Here is a 19,314-nt window from a genome sequence, read left to right on the forward strand (position 1 = left end):
GTGAATGGGAGGGGGCAGAGCAGAGATTATGAATATTTATGAGACCACTTCCAGTCTTTAAGAGCCCTTGAGAAAAATGTCTTCAGGAATACCAAGACTTATAGAAAGAGATTTTGAAGGTACGTTTACAAAGATTTTGTGCCTTCTGATGGTTATCGGATTGTTGTGGTCATTTTAAATAGAAGTTTATTGCTGACAAACATCAATTGCTGAAAGATCGACACTGGAGTGTACCTTTGTCAGTAAGGTTTCTTTCAGGCCAGAGCGGTTTGTGCACATAGATTTTATTGGGGCAGATTGACAATAATAACTACATAGCGGTCAAAATTTTGTTTGAAGCTAAGTGCAATAATAACTCTGTGGGGCAGCGAGTATGCTGCCCTGTGATTATGCAATATCTAGAAAGGTGAACAAATCAATAGAACACTGGTTTGTATTTACCAAATAGCAAAGAAGAAAATATATTCAGTACATTTACATGGACAACAATAATCCAATATTAACCCGATTAAGACGATACTCTGATTAAGAAACTACCATGTAAACAGCGATTACTGATTACCGTAATCCGATTAAAGTTGAAGTAAACACAAATCGAATTAAGACATGTGGAGTACTCCTGTTTTAGTCGCATTATCGACGTGCATTACAGACATCTAAACACCTTAATCACACTATTAACATCATGTGGGAGTTTTCACCGCATTTTGCGACAGCACACACACACTCGGCAGTGCTCAACCGTTTGATGGCAAACAAGAGAGCACGGCTGCGTCCAAAACCGCGTTCTTACCTACCTACTACATAGTAGGTGAAATACATGTATTTCAGCTACTATATAGTAGGTAAGTACAGGTTTCGGACTTCAAGTAGTCGTCTATTTGCACATACAGCATGACAAATAATTAACTGCACTTGAAGCTTTCGTAAAATTAAAAATAAAAACACCAAAAACTGTATATGGTACAATAACGAAGACGAACTGTATGTTAATATGTGAAATTCTGGAAGGAACGTTGGATGGCGTGGCACAAGGATGTTAATCGATCTATGATCTATAACGTAAGACGGGAACATGAAAGGAATATTCTAAAAGCAATTCATGTAAACACCTTAATCACAACATAGTCTTATTCAGAATAAGGTAAATAATTAGATTGCTGTCCATGTAAATGTAGTCACTGTCAATATTAATTATCAATATTGGATTTTTCTGCCTATAACATGCTTTGATATCTGCACTAAATATATTTCATGAAAATGATTGACATTTTATTTACTGTATAACCATGCCTATGCTTTCAGCCTAAAAAGCTAGACAAGCTTACTTTTGATCATATTCCACAGCGAAATTGGTCAATTTAAGTAGGACTGGGTGATAAAACGGTATCGGTATTTATCGACCTTTATTGATAGAAAAAATGTTCGGTATAATGCTGGATAAAATTTTAACAGACATGAAGTTTGTTTGCATGAACAACCCTCAAGCGTGCGTCGTCCCTGGATCATAAAGTCTATCATATGCCTTGATAAAGGAATGTGCTACGAGTGACCAGCAAACAGCCAATAACAAGTTACGTATCTGTGGGGTTCGGTTGCGTAATCGCCATGTGACATCAGAACATACGAACACATGCCGAAATGAGTTCGGAGCCTGCTGAGGATGTTTGTGTATCAAAAAGGACATGTCAGCTCACCAGTGTGGCAGTTTTTGTGTTGTTGTTTTTTTGGTTTCTTTTTGTCTGACCAACATCAGAACACCGTTGTGTGTAAGCTTTGCAAAAAACCAAAACAAAAAAAACATCCTGGCCAAATATAGATACACAAGCTGCGAGAGACTTGTAGTACGCATGCGCAGTGCTCCGCACATGTACAGTGCGTGTGACTCTGAACAGCGGGCCGGGAAGAAAGGTGACATTTAGCTGCGTTTGTGTTTCCTGTTTAAAATGTCATCTCTGGGGAGGACAGTGAGTGTCCTCAGAGCAGGAGCTTGACTCATCAGACACGGACTTCAGCACAGTGTTAAAGTGGAAGTTTTATACGAGGCTAGGCTAACTATGCTAAAAGGCTGAGTACAACCCAGAGCACCAGGAGTCCCATTCTGTGCTATAATGTCATGTTGATCTCCCTTAAAGTTTGCCTTTTACATTGCACACATTCTGTAACATTTTACTTATTAAGCTAAAGAGTTTTTTTGACACTTATTTAATCTTCATATAACATATAAGAGAAGATATTTGTTTAAATTATATTTTGTTTTTGACTGTTAAAACTAAAATTAATCGTTTGCCTTAATAAAGTGGGTAAATTAAAAATACAGTGGTTAAATTCAAACCTTTTTTCATCTGGTCTTTGAAAAAAAATTCAAATTTATCAATAATTATGAACACCGAATGATATGAAATTATTATATTGTGATCATTTTTTTAGCTGTATTGCCCAGCCCTAAATTTAAGTTTGTAAATGATATTAATGCAAGCGATGAAATTATCCACTTTGCACCGTCTGATTAATCACCGTCTGTGATTAATCAGTTATTACTATTATTTCAGCAGTAAAGTAAGGGCCTGTTCATACCGGGACAATTTTCTCAGCGTTTTTTTTTTTTTTTTTTGGGTGTTCACACCCAGGCGTTAAACGCGGGCGAGGCGCTGAATGAAAGTGAGAATTCACTCCCTGACATTGCGAAATGTAAGGTATTTGGTGATTTGGCCACTGCAACAAATACTTATTTGAAGCTAAATCTTTAAAGTTCTAATTTTAAACAATATACTGTTTTTAAATAAGTAGGCCTGATGGTTTGAATTATATTAAAGTCACAGCAATACCATTAACATACTTATGGGAAGACCCAGATTATGTTTGTTTTTTTTAAATGTAATTTTGTTTTTGGGAGGGGGTGGGTATAAAGCAACTATTGTTGTAAACCAAAAATGTTAATGTTCCTGCAAACTGATGAAATATTGAATATGAATAGACTTTTTTTGCGGGCAATATGATGATACAACGACACAATAATGAGACACTTAGCTATTTTAATAAGAGTTCAAGGAATACTTTGATACATGCCAGGTTCAAAATAAATACAATGGACTATCAGCGGATTATCATTTGCAGGGAAGAGGCAAAGAAACAAATGATGCTATTTATTGTAGAAAGCAACACTGATAGAATTAAATGGATCATTAAAATATATGCTTGCATTTCAGTGTTGTCAAACTAGGCACAACATAATAAATACACTTTAATATATTATTTAGTGTGTAATTTTGAATCTGGTGCTTTCAAATGACGCCTTGTTTATGTGTGTAGGCAGAAGGATTTATTAGCAATGAGCATTTTATTTCGGGTATGTCACTTAAGCATTCTCACAAAAATGGTGGGTTCTTGCATCTTCTTCGTCTTCTTTTTTGCCTCGTCTTCCTCGCTAAGACAGTTTTGCACTTAAGACAGTTTTGCGACTTGATGACGCTAAGTCATCAGTACTTTTATGTAACTTTCGGCTCCGGACACATTAACAAAAGCGCAAATCTCATTGATCGGCCAGTTTTTCACGCAACATGTCATAAAAATAAATAAATAACCCCTCGACGTTAAAAACATTTGCTGCTTTGAAGCCACGCGTTTTATGTCTGGGTGTGAACAGGGCTTAAGAGTAAACCGTGAACAGTCAAATAATAAGACTCAATAGACTGATGTGGATCATGCTTATGATCAAGGCACTAAATCATGTCTGTCAGTGGAACACAGTTTTCTCCCTTTTCACTTTTGAGATGCGTACAAAATATGCATTTCAGTTGAAGAAAATTTGTAATGTAGTTTTCAGAATTGCATATAGTACAAAATGTCATAATTTCACCATGTAAAGGGTTTTCCCAAGCCACCACTCTTATTACAATGAACATAAGTAATTTTGGTATATTACATAATGATAGCTATACACTTATTCAACTTCAGGTATGTTTAAAATATACCTAATAATTTTAACAAGTTTCTATATAAAAGTATAAGTAATGTACACTGTAATTAGGTGACACATTTCAACAGTGAATCTGATTATGTAGTGTTGGTACCATCCATACTTTAAAAAACAAAAAATAAAAACGATGCATGTTTCTTCTTGAAAGCTGAGAATAATGAAAATACCAGTGGCAGAGTCTTCTTTTCAGAAGGCTGAAGGGCTTTTATATCTCTCCATGTTAGTCTAGAGTTTAGTACTTCACATGTAATATTTCTGTTGAATAAGTAATTAACATGAGTTTAAAACCATATTACATTACAGGAAATTAAAAGCATTAAGATGTTGTGAAGAGTGGGGTTTTTTGGGACTCAACTTTCTAAAGCTGGTCTAATTAGCCTTCAATCCTCAGGCCATTTTCTTTATTCTAATCAGCTGATTACCTTGAGTTGCATCATTCTTATATATCTGAATATATGCGTTTCTCCTCTTCATGACTCTTTTTTGACATGCCGCTGCTCATTTGTGGAGGCGAATACCCCTTGATCCTTCTGTTGTGTTCCAGTCAAATTTGACTGAGTTGCTGTTTTCATCTGATAACGATGGTTTTTCACATCTGACTTATGTATGGCTTAGGCATCTGAACACATACATTTAACGATAACCGGTTTTCCACATCTGTGGTGTTCCAGGGCTGAGACTATAAGATGAAATATAAGAATTGTCTCTCTGTCTCTCTCACACATTTTTTCAATCACCATGTTCCCCCTCCCCCTCACAATGTTCTCTCTCACTGTATTCTCCCTCAATATATTCTCCCTTACTGTATTCTCCCTTACTGTACTGTGTTCTCTCTCACTGTATTTTCCCTCAATATATTCTCCCTTACTGTACCGTGTTCTCCCTCACTGTATTCTCCCTAAATATGTTCTTCCTCACCGCATTCTACTTACTGTATTCTCCCTCATCGTAGTCCCCTCACTATATTCTCCGTTACTGTATTCTCCCTCACTATAGTTTCACTCACTGTGTTCTCCCTTGCCATGTTCTCCCTCGCCATTTTTCTCTCTGATTGTATTCTCCTTCACTGTGTTCTCCCTCACCATGTTTTCCTTTATTGCATTCTACCACACATTCTCTCTCACTCTGATCTACTTCACATGTTCTCTCTCACTGTGTTCTCCCTCACATGTTCTTTCTTCCTCCGTTTTCTCTCTCAGTGGGTTCTTCCTCAAATGTCTTCTCTTACTATGTTCCACCTCACTGCTTTCCTGGTTATATTTTGCAGCAACATGTAAAATGCAGCAAATAAATTTGCAAATCACATGTCCTTCAGACTGTACATTGTTACTCATGCATGAACATGCATATACACATAAAAAGGACTGACTGAATTGGTTTGGATTATAAATAAGATATTTTACCCTATAATGTGAATCTTTGCAGGAGAAGGCCAGTGAAGGTTGGCTTGGCAAAACTAGACCTGTCAGTCTAGCTTATTCATACTCACTCAACAAGACTGTCCTCTGGTTTTGGGTACACAGTGCTCCAAATTAAACATTGTGCTTATTTTACTCAAAAATGTGTGGTGTAGTGTTAAGTGACTACACCCCCCCACCACCACCACCACACACACACACACAAAAAGTACAAGAAGGGTAAATCTGTTTAACCTCCAAAGGATAAAGTGCTATTTATTATTAGAAGCTTTTAAGGATGACATTAAATTGCAAAAAATAAAGACGTGCCTGGAAACATTTGGTAATTTGATGATTACTTTTCCAACACCAGCTGATGATTTATCAGATCCATCTTAATATCTTAATTAAAGGTCTTACTAATTAAAAAAAATATATAATAATACATAAAATGAAAAAAAAACGAATCCCTCATAGCATGTAGACAGTTGTGTACAAATGTGTTGTTTCTTGTGCTTACAAGAGACAATAATAGCACATTGTGTTTTGCTTTTACCAGCAGTCTGTGAATTCCGGGTATCTTTATGATTAAATAACAAGTCAGGATCTCAATTGTGTACATTTATCTTAAGAACTTGTGTATGTATGCTCCTTTAACTCCTTTGAACTACATGTTCCACTCATACAGAGAAAACCAAAAAGAGCAGGGATGTAATTCTACTTTACAGTATATCTATAATGCCGAGCTAAACATACTCTGTATAATTGTTAGGCTGTGTATATAGCTAGGCTTTTAGGAATTACTGGGCTTCTTGCCAGAAATGGTTTCTTCTATATTGAGCAGCGAAGGTTATAGAAGTTTGCTTAGCAGCTATATTGTTATGTGTAGATTTTGAACGATTGTCTATGCAAAATGCCTGATCTTTCCAGAAAAAAATAATCGGGCAAATGTTTTGATCCTGTACTGTAAAAAAACCCTTTATGTCTATCAAAGTGTGCCACTCCTCAAAAGGAAATCATGCAAGTCTCCCACAACAATCAATGTTTGTAGTGAACTTCAGGAAGCACAGAATGTTTGTATTTCTTGAACCCATGTGCATTTCACAGACAGGCTGTGATCAGTTGCACCTCCCTCATGGTTTGTTATGAAGATCAAGCATTCCTTAGCCGTGGATCATACAGCATTACAATTAAAAGTCCAATGATTTTGTCTTCTGGTTGCAGCACAACAAAGTGAGGGTTTTTTGTTTGTTTGTTTGTTTGTTTGTTTGTTTTTTTGTTTTGTTTTTTGCATAAGAATCAAATGAAATTTGATCTAAAAGACAGTACTGCCCAGAGCTGTTGATCACTTTACAAATCTCCCTGAACTCAAACTTCATTACTTTCATTAGACCTACAATGCACATGCTAGAGTAAATGTGGGACACCACATTTATGAGATAATGTTTAATAGGAATGTGACAGGATAATATGGCATAGAGACAAAGTAAACTTGCTAAATGACACTAAGGACCTGCAGGAAGGTTTAGCTGACACTGGGGAAGTGTTACACCATTCTACTGGGCAGTAGATTGCTTACAAAACATGATCTGCGTGGAAGAATCATTAGAAGGAAACCTTGGTTGGAACCTTATCACAAAAGTACATTTTTGATCTGTGCAAAACAATCTCTAGATAAACCATTTTAGAAACAAGGGCTGTGGACAGATGCAGTAAAAATGTTACTGTTTGGCCACAATCACCAAAGGTGTTTGGAGAAAAAAAGGTATTTGATGAAAAGGACATTTGATGAAAGTTATTGATGGAAAGTTATTGATGAAAGGTATTTGATGAAAAGGACACCTTGCCAGCTGTAAAGAAGGGGGGTGGATCTGTTATGGTTTGGGGTCACATGGCAGCCAATGGCCCAGGAAACGCTGCATAGGTAGATGGAAGAATGGATTCCAGTTAATATCAGCAAATTCTGGAAGTGAATATGATTCAGTCAGGCAAGAAACTGAAGCTAAAAAGAGACTGGCTTCTTCAAGAAGACAATGATCCAAAACATAACTCAAAATGTGTCATGAACTACAAGAAATGCAAGCTGAAGCACAGCCCCCTGACTTGCAAGATGGCCCAATAATAACAACTCTGAACTAGAATTGTTCTGCAAGGAGGAGTGTTCACAAGCTGTGATATCTGCCAAAAGAGTGTGTTACTAAATACTGACGTAGTAGGTTGTCCAAACCTTTGCACGTGCCCCAACTATTTATTACTTACTCACTTATTTATTTATTTATTTATGTATTCATTTGTTTACGTTAATCCAATATCAAGTAACTGTGCATTAATATTTACAGAAAGTTTTGTTGTTAAAAATGTTTGCTGCAGTGATCATTTGTTTCTGTTTACTTCACAAAAATCAACAAATTGTCTAATCTGTACATTACATTTGTGTTTACTTACTTTCAGTCAGATGTTCCACAAATAGTCCACTCTCTGTATGTGCAAAAGAACAACAGTGGTAGACAAGAGATAATCTCCCCAAACAAAACATTATTTGCATGTGTCCTTTCTTTTTTTAATAGACCTTCCAATGCTAGGGCTAATCCTCTCAGGTAAGAATTCCCAGAGTGTCTTTTCAGGTTTATTCCACTGTTCTTCTAGCTGTTGTGTAGTTTATCTAAAGTTTGGGTATGACTCATTCAGTCTTTCACCTTATGTTCCATATAATCCCACAAGTTTTATGAGATTGAGGTCTGGTGATTTTACAGGCCAGCCAATGTGTCCTCGTGTTTCATCATGCTGACTGAATAAGTAACCCACAGTTTTGGCCCTGTGCACCTTACATTTGGGAGTGTCAGGATTCTGCATGGACATGAAATATAAAAGATAACCTCACAATCTGGCCAGCAACCGAGCATCCGCTTTAATGCCAAGGTACATTTGTCAGGTGCACAGCCTAACGTTGTACAATGCTGCAGTTAGTGGATGTGACTAATTGTCTGTCCAGAGAGCTTATAAAACTGGTAGATATTTGAGTCACCATGTAAACAACAGTCATTGCAGTAATGACTGTAAACTATTGCTTTCATTGTTGAGAAATGCAGAACATTCCTCTACTGCAAACTGAAAGAACTGACAGTTTCTTCTTCCAGCTGTAATATCTGTGAAAACAAAATGCCCTCAATGCAGTATTTTTTCTTTAATTGCTTTAGAGGAAATTGGTTCCTGGCCAGGTGGCACTGTGGCACAGTGGGCAGCATTGCTGCCTCACAGACCAAGGGTTCACGGCCCACTACTGAGCTCGGGTTACTGTCTGTGTAAAGTTTCACAAGTTCTCCCCATGTCTTTGTGGTTTTCCTCAAAAACATGCCAGTACTGTATGTAGACTGGCTATACAAAACTGCTTCTGAATGTGTGTGTACATAGTGCTGATGTCCCATTGAGGGTGTAGTACCATCTCATGCCCAGTGTTCCTGAGATAGGAACTAGATCCACTATGACTCTGACCAGGACAAAGAGGTTACAGAAGATTAATAAATAAATAGTTGCAGGTCGAGAAGTCGCCATGTTGAAGGTAAATTAATAGCTTTTAACTGACCTCACTGTTAATGAAAATGGTATGCTTGTATGCTATCTAAGTCTGAATTGAAGTAAAGAAAAATATATTATTTTTTGAAAATTACGGTTTAAACATTGCTTCTCACAACAGCAGAGTAATGAAGGTTTCCTTTTTTTTTTTTTATAAATTAGGCAAATAATTGCAATATGCATCTTTTTCAGGTTTCACATTTATTTGAAAGGTATTTCCATTTCTCTGTTTCCCTGTTTAATGTTCTAGACTAGCTCATTTCTTATTATAATTATTATTTACAATAATGTAACTTCATATTCATGCTGAGGTTTTAAAACTAAAATTCAAACAAATGCTAAGATTTCTAAATTGATGGTAAAGTAGAGCTACCTCTTTATCCTGATGCTGGAGGACATTCTCCCCTTTACACAGACTGAGGTTCTGAGCAAATTGTTCTATTGATAACTGCCAGAAGGTGAGATGAAATTTACCAAATCGTACACAAAAAATTTAGACTTTTAGTCCACCCTTAACATGATTTTTTTACTCATACAAGTTCACTTGATTATGACAATTGAATATAATACACCTGTTCAGCAGTACCTAAGGTCAAGTATGTCACCATGACACACTCTGAGTGCTGCAAATATTTCATAAGCCAGTAATATCATCACTGTGAATAATAAAACGGATGAGGAACAGGAATTCTGTGTGAAGTGTCACTGAGAAGAGAGAGCCTGAGCTCTGAACCATTCGCTTCTTCACTTACTGCTGTTTGAACTGGGATTATGTAGGCAATCAGCAGGGTAAATGGTGGTGGCCTGCTGTCATCCCTTACTCTTCTCTTTCTCTCCTTGTCTCTTATTCTCACATTGTCCCTCAGATGTATGTGCTGGGAAAAAAGTGAAATAATTTGTCTGGGCAAGATGGTGGGAGAGACAGAACCAAAGAACTAAGGTGCTCTAAAATTACAGCATGTGCACCACTCACAAGAAGAAGAAACTTCAATTAGGTTCAAAGCACTTCATCGTTATTCCTTTTGCCCGGTGATTAAAGTTTGACATTTTAACTCATGCAAACATGAAGATATATATTCTGCCCGTTCCCTTTGGGGTAGGCGGAAGGCTAATGTGCAATTATCACTTCAGCTATGGCACATTTAAGCGTTAAACCTTTTCTTTTTTTGGTGTGAGATAAATTTGACTTATCTGTAAGTAGAATAAAAAATTATGTGCTTAAAAATGAAACACTGTTCGTGATGAAAGGGATAAGAAAAGATCACTGCATGATTGTGAATTGCAAAATGTCATAAAGTGCTCTGGTGGGCATTAGGGTGCTTTTGAAGGAATGAGAGTGCTTGTTATAATCATTATTTCAAGAAGATTCTCTAGCGGTGCACCTGTGGCACACTTCTCTAGTGCAGCTTTAAATTGTACTAGAACTTTTAGGTCAAATGACATGATTATCCAGGTTGTATAATTGCCTCAAGCCCAGGGTTCTTGGCATAGACTCCTTATTCACCATGACCGTGAACAAGAATAAGCGCTTACAGAAGCTGAGTGACAGAACAAATGATTAAAAGCCTTTAAAAAAAACTTTCAAAGAACTTTCAAAACAATGATCTAAACAACATGACACCTTACTTTATATGCACATGTTGCACTAAGTTTATTATACACAGAAATCACATTAAAAATACATATTGTATAATTGATTCATTCTGTTGTGAATGTCATTCATCAAGACCAGTAGGGCTGTGGAGCTTATGGAGGTCACGATACATAAACTGATAACTTCTGAATTCTGTTTTCACATAAATAACAACATTCTGATTTTGATGAATGTTGATGATCTATGGTAACATACAAAGAATCTCCGGTATTATATGAAGAACAGTTCTCTTGTGGTTAATTTTCTACATACTTCTGACCTTAATACAGACCTTGTTTTAAAGATAGTCAGTCAGTTATGATCATGATTGTACACTTGACAAGTTCAGTTTGAGGTTTGAATGTTGAATTATTTCTATGAAGACTGAAGATAATTTGTATTAAAGGTACAATAGTTTTTTTTTCTTACTAGTAGAGATAACAGAAAATATGTAGATGATGATGATGATGATGATAAAATAATTGTCTAAGCAGTGGCCTGAACACAATTGTATTATGTGTCTGAGAAAAACATTTTGAAAACTATAGTATTATGGGCCGAGTTGCTTGTTTGTGTTTATATGGGTTATCGCAGCCAGCTAATTCTCCTGTGAGCAAAAACAATGCTGTCCTTTGATAAATCTTAACAACAAGAAACACAATAAAACCAGGATAAACACTGGCAGTGATTTTTTCATGATGGAGTAATTTATTATTAAACACTATATGGCCAACTGTATGTGGACACCTAACCTATGATTGTTGAGCATCAAAAGGCAAGGGGCACTGATGTCGGGGAAGGAGGCCTGGTGTGCATTCGGTGTTCATCTCAAGGTGTTCAGTAGGGTTGAGTTCAGGGCTCTGTGCAGGCAACTTGAGTGTTTCCATACCAACCTTGGTAAACCATGTCTCTATGGACCTAGCATTCATACTTGAACATGATTGGGCCCCATGATGTAGTTCCAGTGAAGGGAAATCTTAATGCTACAGCATACTAGACATTCTAGACAATCATGTGCCTCCAACTTTATGGCAAAAGTTTGGGGAACTCCCACATTTGTGGGTTATGCTCAGTTGTCTACATACTTTTTGGTATATAGTGTATATGATATTATATTTCTTAAATCAGTATGAATTTCACAAGTTTATAGTACTATAACTTGACTTTCAAGCAGTTGAAAGTAATATAATTCTAACTCTTGTTAAACAACCATAGGTTCTGGGGGTGGACTCAATTAGTAAAAAAGAAAAATCATTCAACTCCACCAATTGAACACCTAATTGAGACCTAATTGTGCACATGCAGTTCACCTGCAGTACACCTCAGGGCTTATTGAATGGCATTCTCAGTATGTATATTTCAGTATGTCTGTAATATACCTAGATTAACATTTGTAAAGTAAGTTGTTATATGCTTCAGGTTGTTTAGATCATTGCTTTAGAAATATATCCATTGGTTCATCTTAATTAGCTGCTTATTTTGGTCAGGGTCATAGAGGATCCAGCAGGATTAGATGCTAGTCTATTACCGGGAGCCATTCAAGCACCCATTCACACACTAATTTACACCTAGGGGCTACTGTATATACATAGAGTACTTAATTCGCCTGCTGACATGGATACAGGGACAACATGCAAAATTCACTCCCCTACAAAGCTACCTTGGGAAAATTTCCTAAAGTTAAATTCCCATTGTTTAATATGTGATTCTGGAACTTCTCTAATATACAAACGCCAGGATGTATATAAACTACATGGATTAAGAGCCTAAAATATCTCATTGAGGATTTTCTATTCTTTAAAACCTTGTGCTTGTGCTTGTTCAAGAAGCAACAGATCTGCTCTATTTACTTTATGAATAGACTGTGATGATTTATGGGTCTCAGTATTGCTTTATTTATTATCATACCTTCTCATTTAGAGGCTTTCACAAGCAATTACTTTTTATAAAGTACACAGAAATTGGAAGAGGTGGGTTTTTAGCCATTTTTTGAAGATCGTGACAGATTCTGCTGTCTGGATTGAGGTTGGATGTTCATTCCACCATTGAGGGACAGACAGTTTGAAGATTCCGGAAAGAGACCTCATGCCTCACAGAGTAGGCACTACCAGGCATTGGTCGTTAACTGATCGCAGGTTGCATGAGGGAACATAAACCTCAAGGAGAATTTTGAGGTAGGGAGATGTACAAAATTTCCAATTTACTAGTCAGATGAGAGGCCTGTAGTTGTACAGAGTATCAGACATGGAATTAGTCCACCTGTAATGCAAGATTCCACTTTATTCAAAGAATCTTAAAAGAAGCTGTCAAGCTTTTCCTCAATATCTTGCTCTTATATTATAGTCTCAGAAAGAAAACTACAACAAGATATTTACTTCACCTGTCAGTGGTTTTAATGTTATGGCTGATCAGTGTATATAAAAAGTGATAACATTGATTATCTTGTTACAATGGCACCTGTCAAAGGGTGGGTAATATTAGGAAGCAAGTGAACAGTCAGTTCTCGAAGTTGATGTGATCTGATCAAGCATCTGTGGGATGTGCTAGACAAACAATTCCGATCCATGGAGGCCCCACCTCACAACTTACAGGACTCAAAGGAACTGCTATTAATGTCTTGGTGCCAGATACCACAGCACACCTTCAATGGTCTTGTGGAGTCCATGCCTCACTGGTACAGAGCTGTCTTAGTGGCACAAAGGGGGTTCCTGCACAATATTAGGCAGGTGGTGTTAATGTTATAGCTGATCGGTGTATATGTATGTTGTGCCTATTTGTCAAACCTGAGCCTTTGCATTTTAAAGAGGTTTGTCTTGTGGTAAAGATGTAAATGTAGCCTGTATATCTATGAATATATCCATGCTCATTTTCATATAGAGATGACAAAAGGCAAAAAAAAAAAAAAAAAAAAAATTAGATGGCTTGAGCATGTTCAATCATTCGAGTATAAAACTGGGAATATTCTAAGCAGAATTTTCTTTGCTTTCAAAGAATGAATTTGCTTTCAACAGATGCACTCCTATTCGATTGTTAAGCCTTCCCAAAAAGATGAAATGACTGTATTCACCTCTGTGCTTCTGTTGCAGATTTGCACATATAGGCATAGACCATGTGGGAGAACAAAAAGCAGTTACTCATGAAGAGAATTGATCCATTTCTAATGAACTGTTGAATTCTAGGGCACTGTATATCGAACAAAAACAGGTGTTTTTAAGTATGCATCACATGTGTTTAGATATTTTACATGTACTTATACAGGATTTTGCTTTGGCTTTTACTCTGGTTGTTGCATGTCCTTTTTCTGACAGCGGCTCTGAGTAAACACAGCTGAGGCATCCTCAGTTCACTGTGATGATGACACCATTGGACAGTCCGATAAACTCCATCATGCATGCCTTTCTGTGCTGTCTAAATCATTTACGTCTGCTGAACTGGGGGAAAAAATCACACAAACACCATTTGCCAATTACACTAAACAATTCTAGAGCCTTCTAAAGAGCAATCAGTTTAAGGTAAACACACCTTACATAGCTTAATTTAATTAATTGTACAATCTGTGTTTTTTAATTGTGTGTATTTTGTTTGTTCAGGCAGAATCTTAAAACACATGGTTCAGTCTGCCATCTCTTGAAGCATGTAGATCTACATCATTCAGAGAAGAAAATAAGATGAACCTATAATATGACTTTGTCTATTTATATACAATATATACAGTGGGCTCCAAAATTCTTTTCTAATTTAATACAATTTAGATGAATTTCAGAATTTCTTAGTATTTGTCATACTTTTGCTTTAATTACAGCATGCACTCGAGCTGGCGTGGATTCTACTAAACCTGATGATCCCTGTTAAATCAAATCCATCAGTTTGGTCTGAACTTGTGCTTCAGTGGAAGGGATAAGACTCAAGGAAGATCTGACTTTTTGTACAAAGGAGTTAACATGGTTAATAGCACAAATTTGCTTACATTTAAATACTGACCTAGAAATAGCGCAGATTCTTAAAAATGTAATATTCAGTATATTGAACATTTCTTTCTTTGGTATAAAAATGTTCAAATTCGCAGTGTGGACTGACTTTTGTACCCCACAGTATTGCTCAAGCTGCATATAAATGACTGATGTGAGAACACCTTCCATGTTATTGTTATGTGTGTATTCCCTCCTCAAGGAATCACTGACATAACAGGATGAAACACCACAGAGTGGAAATACAGAGGAAATTTTAGCTAGAGAATACTCAATGTGGAAGGATAATGACTAACCCTTGAGTTACTACTTTGACAAAGTGAAAAATGTAGTGCCATGATAGAACAGGAAAAAGAACAGAAGGGTTGGGATTTCACCAGCCTAGCAAGTCGAAACACCCCCAAAATGGGATGTCAATTTGTGAAAGCGATGTCAGACTAGGCCAGATTATAGCACAAGTTCTAAATACAACAGGGTGGGGAAACAAGGACAAACTACAATGCCACACGATATACAACTTAATAAAACTACATACAGTTTTGAAGTAGAAGATAAGACCAACATAGTTATATTTAAAATACTGTAAAATATAATAACAAAATTTCAATTAAGAAAGTGGCATTCTTCCTAGACACATAGGGAAAAAATCTGGTCAGAGGCACATTGGATCTGAAGCCTATCCCAGGAACATCGAGCATGAGGCAGGAATACACCCTCAAGGGGACAAAAAAAAAAAACCCTCAGGAATGAATAATATGTGATGTATATAGGCTTTATGAGATGTATCTGACACTTCAGCTTGCAGCTTTTTAAATTCACTTTAGAGGGCAATAAGAAATTAACCCCTGGTATTTGAGATGACCAGCATAAACAGAATTTCCTTTGCTTTCTGAATTCCACAGATGCACTTCTATTCAACCGTTAAGCCTTCTCAAAAAGACAAAATGACTGTATAGGATGTTGGCGAAAGAGGCTTTTTGAGTGTCATATGCCATGATATTGGGCTGTATGCCTTTGGATAGTGTAAAGGCAGTCACATAAGAGGAAAGAGATATTTTGTCAGTGGAGAGATATGTATGTGTGCCTTCTGTGGCCTGAGGACTGGGAAATGCTGTATGCCATGACATCCATTTCCTCCCTCTCTCTTTTCCCAAGGACATTATCACAGTAGCAGCCTATTACATAGCCTGGTTTCAGAGGTAGATTGAATAAATACTAGAGATGTGGCTTGAGCGTATCATGACCTTTAAGGTCACAGGACCAGCCTAAATAAACCTGCCTCTCTTTTCATATCTGGAACTATGGAGAATGACAAGTGCTGCAGTTTGTACAAACAGACTAGGCTGTGATTCAGATCTAGCTCCTCTCACATGCTTTATAGATTAATTTCTGCAAGGTGCTCTCGGCTCTAAATTATAATCTATTCATAGATAACTGTTTATTTACTCATTATAAAGATTAATTTCTCTGTGCAACAAGTGTGAATACGTTCACTGTTCTGGCAGAGCTACATTTCTCTAATGGATCAATATTTGTCATCAGGCAGAACTCCAGAGTTGAAAAGATTGCCGGCCCATGAAAAACTCATTTAGAGAGCACACTTGTAATCAAGACGCTCAATAACCATCGAGTGGACGGATTATAGGAATTTGCCGAGGTCATACCTAAAAGCTTTAGACTTTGGTCATCCACAAAGCAGCCAACAAATGCATGTGTACAAATACATCATGATATTTTACACATGGTATAATGAATCAATTGATGCTGGTACGATCCTCAATCTGCCTCTTTTTAGGCTGATGCTTTTTGTCTTGTTCTGTTTCAGAGCTGTCTTGAGAGAGAGTTCCATTTTAGTTTAATAAATATTTCTGGCTCTCACAGTGTTCATGATTAACAAACCTCCTCAAACTACAAACAAACTATCACTCATTGTGTTTGATTTGAAATTAACTGCTCAATCTCTATCTCACCTGAGAGTCCACAAGAGCTTAAGCACTGCAAGTTGAAGTCATCCTCTGCAGTTCAGCCAAAAATGTAATTATCTCAGTTATCTCCTTACTGCAAAATGTAATCAATCAGGGCATGTTTGGCTTTTTTTTATTTTTTTTATTAGTTTTGCATTAGAGCTACTAGGCTAAGGAAATCCCCAAAACAACAAGAGTCAATAATAGTCTACATAGTGAGTCAGAAATATAAGTGAGTTTAAAACATTCAACAAAATATATTTAAAATGTTATATATTACCTGGCTTATATTAATCTCCTGTTTATCATTTACTGTCCCTGTTACTATTATTTTTTGCAACTTTTTGCTTTTCAGCTCAGTGGTTAAGATGTCAGACTACTGATCGGAAGGTCGTGAGTTCAAGTCCTAGCACTACCAAGCTGCCACTGCTGGACCCTTATACAAGGCCCTTAACCCTCATATGCTCAGTTGTATAAATTAGATAAATGTAAGTCGCTCTGGATAAGGGCGTCTGCCAGATGTAATGTAAATATTTACCCTGCCAGTATCTGATTCATCAAGGTTAATGTGCACAAGTGCTTGTCTACTACTGGATTTTAGTACCACTTCGCCAGTAGATGTTAAAGAGACTATACCTGGTCAGTGTATTTTAGTAAGATTAGTCTCATGTGAGTCTTTTCACTGTCAAGAACATAAGCACAGTCAAATGTTAAAGAAGAGCCAAACATCTATCTATGGTATATTAAGTATATTGCTTTATTAATGCAATTTATAGATTACTTGAATAGTTGATCATGCAGAATCGAGTAATACAGCCATACAAAATAGGTACATTTTGTTTTTTATTTTGTACTGCTATTTCACATAATAGATGTTTACATATAATCCACAACACAAATAAACCAGTTCAAAAGTTCAGACACTTGATTCTTAATACTGTGCATTGTTGCCTGGATGATCAGTGACTGCTTTTATGTTGTGATAGTTGTTCATGAGTCCCTTGTTTGTCATGAGCAGTTAAACTGCCCACTGTTCTTCATAAAAATCCTCCAGGTCCTGCACATTCTTTGCTTTTCCAGCATCTTCTGCATATTTAACCCCTTTGCAACAGTGGCTACATATTAAGATCCATTCACTGATGCTCAAGAAGGCAACATGACACATGAAGAGCCAGGGGGTTTAAACAGGATGATTGATGTAAACTGTTACTATTTCGTCTCCTGTGAACCATAAATATGTTATGTAGCTTCTGAAGGGCAACACTAACTGAAAAAATGTAAAATATTTAAACAAAATAACAAATTACACCAATCATCCTGTTCAAATGTTTACACCCCCCTGGATCTTAATGTATCATATTGCTGTTTTGAATAAGCTTGAATAGCTTACTCAGGGCAGTACTAAATAAAAAACAAAATGCAATTTTAACGATTCTTCATTAAAATGGGAAATGTAATGATTTTATTTTTATTTGTAATTATGTTTGTATGTGTGTGTAAATGTGTGTGTGTGTGTGTGTGTGTGTGTGTGTGTGTGTGTGTGTGTGTGTATATATATATAATATACTCTGCAATAAAAGAAACATCCTCTCACATTCAACTGCTTTTCTGCTTTGTTTTTATTCCAGCAAATTTCTTAACAAGTGTAAATATTTGTATTAGCATAAAAACTTTCAACAACTGAGACATAAACTGAACAAATTTCACAGACATTTGGTGAACAGAAATGGAATAATGAGTCCCTGAACAAAAAGAGGCGCGGGGGGGTCAATTCATGGAACAACCATGGAAAACTTTGTTTAAACCATTTACAATAAAGATCGGTAAAGCTTATTTGGATTTTACAAAATTATCTTTAAAATACAGTCTCCTGAAAAAGGGACGTTTCTTTTTTGCTGAGTATATACAGTACTGTGCAGAAGTCTTAGCCACCCAATATTTTTAGGACAAACTTTGTTATAGATTTTTATTTTATGACTTCTGCATTATTGGGTCAGTACAAAAAAACATTTTATATTTCCAAACATTAGATTTCCAGCACAAAATTACAGAAAAATTTTGTATGTCAGTAAAGAAAGCAGCATATTATGTAAGAGACCACTTTTCAGACAAAAAACACAATGAAGCCTGCTGGGTTTTGCTGCAAAAATAAGAAGCAAGTGTGACAGTCAAAGTCTTCAGAAGAACCGTGTATGGTTCTGCAAGATGCTCGATAAAACTTACAGCTCATTTCCTTATAAAACTGCACAAATTGTTCCAGAGACTACTAATAATTTTTTTAAAGCAAATGGTTGTCACACCAAATATCGACTTTGTTTCATTCATTACTGTTTACTGCTCTTTATTTCAGTTTACTGCCTCAGCTGTACAGCATTTCTTTGCATGTGCCTAAGACTATTGCACAGTAAATGTTATTATATGTGTGTGTGTGTATATATATATATATATATATATATATATATATATATATATATATATATATATATATATATATATATATATATTATATATATATATATTATAATTAAAAAAAAAAATCCAGAATGCTTTTGAAATCATTTATCATTTTCATGGCTGGATCGGGAAGCTGTCGCAAGGTTGCAATGGACTTTAACAGGAAACATGGCAAGCACATACATAATACAACATTCCAATTAACAAATTAAAAAAGACTGGAGTTATTGTGAACCAACTGAGAAGTGGGCGATATATATATATATATATATATATATATATATATATATATATATATATATATATATATATATATATATATATATAGTACTATTTTATTTATTGG

The sequence above is a fragment of the Ictalurus punctatus genome, chromosome 9 (assembly GCF_001660625.3).
Source record: "Ictalurus punctatus breed USDA103 chromosome 9, Coco_2.0, whole genome shotgun sequence".
NCBI classification, from domain to species: domain Eukaryota; kingdom Metazoa; phylum Chordata; class Actinopteri; order Siluriformes; family Ictaluridae; genus Ictalurus; species Ictalurus punctatus.